Below are 11,490 nucleotides of genomic sequence, written 5' to 3'. Positions count from 1 at the left end.
GCAGACACTATAGGACGACCCGGGGGATTATATCTATCTTTATGTAGTTTAGGAAGACAGTAAAATTTGGCCATAGTACAATTTTCTATGGAAAATTTCCTCTCTATGTCTTTTTTGGTAAAATAGCCAAGTCTATACCCCCTATTTATTAGTTCATTATATGCTGACAAGGCTGTTTCATATTCCTTCCATATAGCAATTCTATATACTTCCTCATTATTTAAATTATCCATACACATCTTATAATACTGTTCTACTGTCATTATAACTAACTTATTGCCTTTATCTGAGGGCTTAAATATAATATCTTTTCTACATCTCATCTTCGTTAAAGCCTCCCATTCATTTTTAGTTAGATTATAAGACACTTTTTCCTTTTTTTTAAAAATATCCTGCATAGAATAATTCACTATGCTGAAAAAACATTTCACTGCCTCATTAGTAAAAGGAGGTATATAGTTACTTTTTATGCTAATCCCATCTGTCGGTAATAGACAGTAAGCATTCACAGTTTCATCATTCTCAAAAAAAGAATCACAAGAAAAAAATTCCATAGAAGTTGTCTCATTCAAAGAATCATCCATATCAAAGGAATTAGTTACTTGTACATTTTTTTCTTTTGACTTTGAAAAAAAGCACAAAAGATGTAACTTTCTAACTAGCTTAAAAACATCTATTTTAAATGTATGCATATTAGAAACAACAGTAGGAATAAACTTAATGCCACAATTTAATACTGCTATTTCAGTATCTGAAAAAGAACTGCCAGTTAAATTAAAAACATACTGTTCATCTAACCTGTCATTAACACCATTAGTTTTAAGAAAGTTAATACCATCTTTTCCTTTTCCCCTGTTGATTGTGTTGTTGCCTGCCCCACATCGTATCTGCTTGTCCCCTTTTCCGACCTCTCTCACTTGTATTGGGTCTGTTATAAAAATGTTCATACATATATTCACTTTTTGGAGGTGGAGGAAGTGAAGGAAAGTCTGCATTTTCATCCGACCATTCTCTTGAAGCTTCTGTTGCTTCAGATGAAGCAAACGAGACACCATGTTTTTTCTTTACCATTCTTTTACCAGAGAACCCGCCCATGGTTTTCAGATGGTTTTTATTGGTAAAAGCAGTCTCATTTGCATAATCCCTCAGATCTCTCTGCAATTTGTGTATTTTTCTGTCAATCAAAGTCTCAGTTTTACTCAGTACTTTCTCATTAAGATCTTTTAACACGCCCTCAAATCTAGGGACCGTCAGAGAAGTGCATAAACTAGAGCACAGCTTTGCAATGTCATTTTTAATCAGTTTTTGTTTTAACAAATCTCTTTCGACTAGGATGGCCACCCATTCTGTTGTACAGCGATGTGCTGCCATCGCCCATCTTTTAGCAAACTGTACATCTTCTACATTTTTTCATCAAAGGGCGTAGAAGGATTTTTGAAAGGTCTTAAGCCCTTTGGAGTAATATTCAGCTCCAGATACCTTCGTAAGCTAATAATGTTATAATGTGTTGCATTTTCTTTAAAAAGTAAACTTTCAAGTTTTTTAACAGTACCTTGTAATTCAGCTGACATAGCTGCAGTATGATGTTGTCCTATAGTAGAGAATGGATTAACAGTCCGTTTTTGACATCCATCCAACAGCACTTTATCCCAAATCTACTGTGACTCTCCCAGTTGGGATGTAGAATTCATATCTCTATCAGGCAAACATTCTCCCACCTGTAGAATATTTTGTTCAAAAGTTCTTTGAGTAGTATCTCCCAGTTCCTCACGAAAAATTCTGGGAGTTTGGAAAGAAGGATCACTGGCCATTAATAAAAGTATATTAAACCACCAAGAAGGAAAAATAGTCCAGGAAACGACTCAGCCAGTATATCCAAAGAATTTATTTTATAGTACCAACAATTGATGTTCTCCAGCGCCTCGGCATAAGCCTTTAAACAGAGTATAACAAAACCCATTTCTCATTCCTTATATGATTATCCAATGATTATATATAGGCTGTTGCTATGTATTCTTTTACTTACTTTTTTTTTCTGATTTAGATATATTGGGTTCTTCAAATGTTAGTTAAATAGGTAGGTGTTTATTTGTAGAGTAAAACATTGTACACTGCTATATTTGTACAGCTTCTATGTGTACAAATTTGATTGTCTTTCTGTATTCTTAATGTAAGGATTTTTTTATAATTAAATGTGTGTGAGTGTATATATATCTATATCAATCGATATATATATATATATATATATATATATATATATATATATATATATATATATATATATATATATATATAAATATATATATTACTAAAATCACTAAAACAGCCCTAATATCAATCTTAATGATCTTCTAATGCAATCTTCTAATAGTGGGGGTCTTCTAAAAACCCTAATCAGTATTTGACAAGGTTGAGTACAGAATTCTCTTGAACCAATTAAAACTACTGAACCATATATATATATATATATATATATATATATATATATATATATATATATATATATATTAATTATATATCTGTCTACATTTATCAATCTATATTGATATCTATATAAATGTGTCTTTATCTATCTATCTATCTATCTATCTATCTATCTATCTATCTATCTATCTATAGCAGTATATATTCCTAGACTGGTTAGCCTTCTACCTGTACAGACTAATGTAGAAAGTAGACTCTGGGGTTAATTTCTCCTCTTACTTCCTTTACAAGTGATGTTCCAAAGGGTTCCATTGTGGGTAACGTGTTTGCTCTCTCTCTCTCTCTCTATGTATGTAGATATATATCTATATATATATATATATATATATATATATATATATATATCTATATATATATATATATATATATATATATATATATATATATATATGTGTGTGTGTGTGTGTGTGTGTGTGTGTGTGTGTGTGTGTGTGTGTGTGTGTGTGTGTGTGTGTGTGTGTGTGCGCACGCGCGTGTGTGTCTGTCTGTGTGTGTGTGTGTGTGTGTGTGTGTGTGTGTGTGTGTGTGTGTGTGTGTGTGTGTGTGTGTGTGTATGTGGTGTGTGTGTGTGTTTGCCTCCTTTCTGTGACATTTTTAGTGAAGAGGCTTACAGCATGATTGTTCTGCTTATGACATGCTGTTCTACTTGTTCTTCTCTAGGGAAAATATGTCTGCTCTAAACATATTAGCTGAAGTCTTGTAATGCTTTTTGTAAACAGATGATCAGCTACTTACCCAATCAGAAGCAGAAATCTACATCCATAACCAGCCTACATGCAAATATGCCTTTCTACAATATATTTAGGCTAAGAATCAAATTGAAAACATCCAATCCTAATTGCAACTGAAGTCAAATATACATAGTTACCAAGCCATTTGTGGGCCCTCCCCCATTTTCTTAAATTCCACTCTTTTCCTCGATTTTTGTTCTATTTTCTTCCTTCTTCTACCGGTCTCAAAATGTATATATGTGAATACTTAGACAAATGTTTTGCATTCCTGTTTTATACCTGATTCCTCATTTGCTTATTTGTAACTGTGTTTATTAGCTACTTCCATGACACTCTCCATTTATTGCATTGATTGCTCATAGGGGTTAGTAGGTTCTCATGTCGACTCAGATTGCTTATAACTGTATACAAGTCTTTCATGTTACCTTCAACCCACTGTAATGTTGCCTTCAATGTCACTGTATTATTTGTACTCTGTGCTTAATGCACTTTATACATGCATGCTGAGACTGAAATTGCTCCATTGAGATCAATGCTCTACCTTGGTAAACAAATTCAGATAAATCAATAAATAAAAATAAACTGACTGAGGCTAAAAAACTGAAAGAATTCTGCCATGGATATTCATATATTTTGAAATGCTCATACTCCATTTCTTGTCCTCTAATGTCATCTGTGGTGATGACAATCTGGAATTAATCTGGAAGTTATGGAAATTAGGGTCATCAATAACATTAAAATTCTACTTAAAAATAGGTTTTAGATTTCATTAAATCTTAACGTTTCCATTTTAGGCATTCTTCCACCTTATACCAACTATAGAGCTCACTTTGGTTGTGCATGCCTTGGGTTCCTTTCATCTATACCATCCGCAAAGCTCCCCATCATTGTGCCTATCATATTAAGCGCCATATACCATCTGTAGATCTCCCCATTATTGTGCCTCCCATATTAAGTACCTTATACCATCTTCAGATCTCCCCATCATTGTACCCACCATATTAAGCACTGAATACCATCTGCAGATCTCCTACCCTATTAAGTACTTTATACCATCTGCAGATCTCCCCATCATTGTGCCTACCATATTAAGCACCATATACCATCTGAAGATCTCCCCATTATTGTGCCTACCATATTAAGTACCTTATACTATCTGCAGATCTCCCCATTATTGTGCCTACCATATTAAGTACCTTATACCATCTGTAGATCTCCCCATTATTGTGCCTACCATATTAAGCAACTTTTACCATCTGCAGATCTCCCCATCATTGTGCCTACCATATTAAGCAACTTTTACCATCTGCAGATCTCCCCATCATTGTGCCTACCATATTAAGCACCATATACCATCTGAAGATCTCCCCATTATTGTGCCTACCATATTAAGCAACTTTTACCATCTGCAGATCTCCCCATCATTGTGCCTACCATATTAAGCAACTTTTACCATCTGCAGATCTCCCCATCATTGTGCCTACCATATTAAGCACTTTATACCATCTGAAGATCTCCCCATCATTGTGCCTCCCATATTAAGCGCCTTATACCATCTGAAGATCTCCCCATCATTGTGCCTCCCATATTAAGCGCCTTATACCATCTGAAGATCTCCCCATCATTGTGCCTCCCATATTAAGCAACTTTTACCATCTGCAGATCTCCCCATTATTGCGCTGACTGTATAAAGCACCTTATATGGGTCTATATTACATCACCAAATGCTTAAAAAAGTGGACGGTGAATAATCGACCCTATGTAAGCTAAAGCTTACAATGTCGAACTGTAAGAACAATCGCTGTTCCAACAAAAAAAAAAAAAGAAAATACTTTCAACATTACATTAACTGGGGGACTTCGTCCCACACCGCCCTACTTAAATATACCAATTATGAGATTGCACTACAGTGCTGAAAATGGCAAAGTAACGAAGCAGCCAAGCAAATTCTTTCCCAGGGAAAAAATTCTCTTAAAAGCCACTTCGATATGTTGCCTTTTCAGTCTTTTAAGTTTGACCAAGATGCATTCGAAAGAATTCGTCTTTGGTCTTGTAATAGGAACTGCCTTATACCACGTGCAGATCTCCCCATCATTGTACCTACCTTATTAAGCACCTTATACCATCTGCAGATCTCCCCATCATTGTTCCTACCATATTAAGTACCTTATACCATCTGTAGATCTCCCCATCATTGTGCCTATCATATTAAGCACTTTATACCATCCGCAAAGCTCCACATCATTGTGCCTACCATATTAAGCACCTTATACCATCTGTAGATCTCCCCATCATTGTGCCTACCATATTAAGTACCTTATACCATCTGCAGATCTCCCCATCATTGTGCCTATCATATTAAGCACTTTATACCATCTGCAGATCTCCCCATCATTGTGCCTACCATATTAAGCACCTTATACCATCTGTAGATCTCCCCATCATTGTGTCTATCATATTAAGCACTTTATACCATCCACAAAGCTCCCCATCATTGTGCCTATCATATTAAGCAGCTAATACCATCTGTAGATCTCCCCATCATTGTGCCTACATTATTAAGCACTTTATACCAACTGCAGATCTCCTCATCATTGTGCCTACCAATTAATCACCTTATACCTTCTCTCTGCATCATAGCCCAGATTTGCACTTGTTTCCTGCCTTTCCTGTAACTAGTCTAGTCCAGATACATATTCGCTGTATCCAGGACTGTTTGTAAGCTTCTGTGCCCCCCACGCCTTTCTGTGTTGGAGGGAATCCTTCTAGCTTGTCAGTGGGAGTGGTGAGCACTACATAGCCTATCTACCAGAAGAGGAGTGGTTTCTGGCCCAGAAATTGTAGTTTATTAGCTGTTTGGGCAGTTCTTCCATCTCTTTCAACTTTCTGGTTTAAAAGACTGCATTTGCGCTTTTCCCGCCTTTCCTGTAACTAGTCTAGTCCAGATAAAGATTTTCTGTATCCAGGACTGTATGTAAGCCTCTGAGGACTGTATGTAAGCTAATGTGTCTCCCAAGCCTTTCTGTGTTGGACGGAAGCCTTCTAGCTTATCAGTGGGAGTGGTAAGCACTAGGTAGCCTATCTACCACAAGAGGAGTGGTTTCTGGCCCAGAAATTGTAGTTTATTGGCTGTTTGTGCTTTTTTTCCCACCTTTCCTGTAACTAGTCTAGTCCTAATACAGATTTGCTGTATTGAGGACTGCTAGTAAGCTTCTGAGCTGTACCAAAATCTGTTGTTCAATTTTTTTCCTTAGATCTGCTAGTTCTCTCTTCTCCTGCACTTTTACTAGCTTATTAGTCTAGCACTTTACCAGACTTCTTGTAGCAATTATTGTAGCACACAAAAGTGCTACCAGCACTAAACGTTCTATAAGGAAACAGCTCCAGTACTTATTATTAATGCTCACCCCTCCAGGCATGTATAAAGGTCAGTTCCCTGTGCTTTCTCCCATTAACCTGGTGAACTTGGGCATCCTGAGTCAATATAGCAACTGCCTCATGTACACTGACAACCCTCTCCTCTTACCTCCCAACACTCAGACTTGCGAGAGATGCACTTGTATATCTAAATTGGAAGTCACACACTCTCTAGCCAAGACCGGAATAGCTGGTCAAGAGGAGAAGGTCAACACTTGCACCACACCACATGGAAGACACAACCCTTCAGGACACACACCAGCACTACCTTCACATAAATACACAAACCACACACCCACCTTCACAGAGGCTATCAATAAAAATCTACCCAAACAGCAGAGACCTCCAAGGCAGAAATGCACTTGACCACCACAACACAACACTAATCACGAGACACATAGCTCTCCTAAACAGTGTGCTACTCAACCAAAGCCCCTAAGGCAAAACAGCATGCCCAACACACTAGTCATAGGTGACTCGATAGTGAGGCACACTGATGTCCCACTCACTAGGTTGAATAAGGAGAAAGCAATACTCAGCTGCCTGTCAGGTGCCAGGATCTGCTACATAACGCATGCACTAAGGTCCCTCAACAACAAGTACAAATATGACTCTGTCATTGTACATGTGGGTCTGAATGACCTGAGATGTACCTCCCTGGACTACATGAAGATAGACATTGAGGAGCTCTCGGATTATGTAGCCCAGGCGGGTATGACCCTAGCCCTGAGCAGCATCCTACCATCACCCAGAATGATATCACAGTACAAGGAGAAAATGATTGATTTCAACAATTGGCTAAGTTTCTGGTGTCATTCTAAGGGGATCCAGTAAATGTCTGCCTGAGATGACATGATTGACAGACCTCAATGCTTTGCCAGAGATGGCCTGCATCTGTCACCCCTGGGCTTCCGGATACTGGCCAAGGCTCTTGCCACCCCTATAGTGTCTTTTTTAGGTAGTGTTTCAAAGACCAAATTACCACTGTAATAGCTACAAATAAATGCAATCTGAGCATCATGCTGCTCAACTCTAGAAGTCTTAATCTCAAAATGCACTCGCTCAAAGCACTCCTTTAAATGGAGAACATTGATATTTGTGCCATAACAGAGACCTGGCTCAAGGCAGCAGAAAGCACCCCTGCACAACCAGGCTACAACTCATTCCACACCTTTCAGCCCCAGAACTTGGACTGAAGCTCCAAAGGTGTGGTGTTTCCATATTCATAAAGGATGCGCACACCTCCAAACTGGTAGCCCAGCATAATGCATCTGAGATATTTCAGTGCAGCTAACATTGGGTAAGACAGCGATTCAGGTCATAGCCTTCTACAGGTCCCCAGCCATGTCCCAAGACTCACACTACACATTCCTAAGCACCATGGAGAATATTGGGGTCCAACCTAACACCCTCATACTGGGCAACTTCAACTACCCCCTCCATTAAGTGGGAAAGCTACTCATGTACCAATACACTTGCCCAACGTTTCCTGAAATTCATTAATTCCAATGCCCTGGACCAGCTCATTCTTACCCCCACTAGAGGTAGCAATATCCTTGACCTGGTCATTACCAACATGGGCGACCGCTGCTCTGTACCAATAGTCAACTCCTTCCTGGTTAGATCCATCCGCAAACTAATCACCTTGGATATCCACACCCCCCCCCCCACCCGCAAAGGAAACCATCATGAAAAACTTCTCCAAAGCTAACTTTGGGCTCCTAAAAACAGAGGTGGCTAACTTCACAGCACACATGCAAATGGAGAATAGTTGCATGACCGCCGAATCATACACCAATGCACTGTACAAACACATACACAAATGCATGGATCTCACCATACCCAACAGAACCAAGATGCTCTCCTCCAAAAAAAGGAAGCCAATCCAGTGGTCCACTGACATAAACAAATTCTACAACAGAAGGAGGAAACTGATGCAGAGTAAGGTGAAGTCCCAAGACTGGAAAAACTCCCTTATCAGCCTCAACAAAAAGTTGAGATCCCTCATCAAATCCTCTAAAGCTAGCTATGAAAACAGAATTGCAGCAGATAGTAAAGACCACCACAAGGCCTTCTATAGTTATGTAAGGAATCTCCATGGCAATACACAGATTTGCTCTGAGCTACTGCACAATGGTACCTCCTATACTGAGCCAACAGATATTGCCAATATACTGGCCGACAGATTCAGTGCCAACTTTACCCCTCTCTCCCCCCCGAGGACAAATCATAATACCAGTAGATTGCCAGGCACCCAGTATTACTGCTGCACAGGTTAAAATAGCACTGTCCAAGGCCAAGAATACAGCTTCTATGCGACCTGACAATATCCCTGACTGTCCCCTATATGAACTACAGAGTGAACTGGCACCTCACCTTTGTGCCCTTTTCAATCACAGCTTCACCTCAGGCTTTGTCCCTGCTGAATGGCACACTGCTACAGTCATCCCTCTCTACAAAGGAGGAGCGACTACAGACGCCGGGAACTATCGCCCCATTAGCCTAACAAGTCTGATATGCAAAGCTATGGAATGCATCATCATGGACCTAATAAACAAGGATATAGGGAATCTCCAATCTCTAAATCCCATACAATTTGGTTTTGTGAAGGTCAACTTCTTTGAGTCAGTCAACAGAGCTGTGGATGAAGGCAAGGTGGTTCATACAGCCTACCTTGATCTGGCCAAGGCCTTTGATACCACTCCCCACTCAGAAATCATAGAAATACTCACTAATCTAGGCATCAACCCCTATATCACTAGGTGTGTTGTAAACTGGCTCACACATAGAGTCCACAGTGTGAAAGTAGCTGACTCCAAGTAAGACTGCTGACCAGTCAAGAGTAGAGTCCCACAGGGTTCGGTCCTGGGTCCTCTCCTGTTTGGTATCTACTTTTCTGAAGTCCAGGCCAACACGAAGGGTCTCTGGCTGACAAAGTTCACAGACAATTGCAAGTTGGGGGCTATTATTAACTCTCCAAGTGATGTTGACATCCTACAGAAAGGCCTCACTGAGAGCAACAACTGGTGTCAGAAACATGACCTTAAGATCAATGCCAAAAAATGTGTCATCATCCCCTTTGGGAAAAACCCAGTTCCCATGAATTACTACATCGATGTTAGTCCATTGAACACAGAAGGAGTTATAAGAGATCTGGAAACAAGGGTTGACAGCAACCTCTCTTTTGACCACCACATTGCCACTGTGGTCAGAAAGTCCTTTTATGTGGCACATCTCATTACTAAGGGTTTTGCATCCAGGAAGAAAGAGGTCATTGTCTCCCTCTGCTCTTTCCTCATTAGGCCAATCATCGAGTGCAATGCCCCATTTGGCATACACCTCACTAGACACCTGCAACAACTGAACAGGCCACAAAAGTACCTCACAAAGAGGATCCTAGACCTTAAACACGTGTCTATATGGACAGACGCAAAAAACTCCAAATATTTTCTGTCTCATATCGCGTACTTCGAGATGATCTCTGCTTGACTTACAAAGTCATGTCTGATCCAGCTCTGTTAGAAATGCTACATCTAAAGAAATCCCAATCTCTTGGCACCACATGCTCCAGAGCCCTCAACCTCATTACCACAATCAACAGAACATGCTGGAGGGACAGGTTCATAACAGAGACTGCCCATGCTTTGGAATAGACTTTCCATATATGTCAAGCAGAGCACCTCACTGGCCCTCGTCAAGAGAAATCTTGATGAGTGGATGGGAAATAGAAAAATCACTCCAGGGATCACTACAGTGGCTCTTCTCGACAGAGGCACTGGGAACTAAGGTCGGGTGGCACAATGTCAGGGTAATCCTAACGGCTACATAAAATACCACCAAGAAAAGGCCACTGATAAAAATGAATCGAATTAGGTGCTTGTGCCGAGGCGATAAATGTTTATTAAATTCAATTATTTTTCATCAGTGGTCTTTTCTTGCTGGTATTTTATATTTTTGTTTTTTATTTTTTATTTTTATTTGTGGTTTTGTTGTAATCTTATGGGCTAGGCTTGTAAAGGCTCCAGGGTCATAAGCCTAGTACACACCTATGAACCTATGAACCTATTATGCCTACCATATTAAACACCTTATACCATCTCTTTCCATCATTGTGTCCACCATATTAAGCACCTTATATCATCTGCAGATCGCCCCATCATTGTACCTACCATATTAAGCACCTTATACCATCTGTAGATCTCCCCATCATTGTGCCCACCATATTAAGTACCTTATACCATCTCTCTCCGTCATTGTGCCCACCATATTAAGCACCTTATACCATCTGCAGATCTCCCCATCATTGTGCCTACCTTATTAAGCACCTTATACCATCTGTAGATCTCCCTGAAGTTATGCATGACATTTTAGGTGCCTTATATCGTCCATACATCTCCCTGTAGTTGTGCATACCATATTAATTACCTTGTACATATATATATATATATATATATATATATATATATATATATATATATATATATATATATACAGGTAATGGCTAAATGCCATAAAATAGCCTATTACTGAGACAAAGTTTCATCCCCAAAAATACTTGTGTAACTTGGAGCACATGTGCTTGAAGTTTATTCCAGAATAACATGGTCCTCCTTGTAAAAAACATACGTAACATGCTTTTTTACCAAGTGGAATAAGATACCTACTAGTTCCATGGTTAAGTAAAGGTGTTAACTCAGATTACTCACGCATCATTAAATCCTCACTTGCTTAATAGACCAAAATTAAGTCACTCATTTTCCTCCTGTATTTGAGTATAAATTAGCATAAATACTTTAAGCTATTGAAATAAGATAACAACTGAAGACCATTAGTTTTTTTATTAATTCTCATATGTATA

The sequence above is a fragment of the Protopterus annectens genome, chromosome 4.part1 (assembly GCF_019279795.1).
Source record: "Protopterus annectens isolate FY-2018-M chromosome 4.part1, PAN1.0, whole genome shotgun sequence".
In the NCBI taxonomy this organism is placed as follows: Eukaryota; Metazoa; Chordata; order Ceratodontiformes; family Protopteridae; genus Protopterus; species Protopterus annectens.
This window is presented reverse-complemented; position numbering follows the sequence as displayed.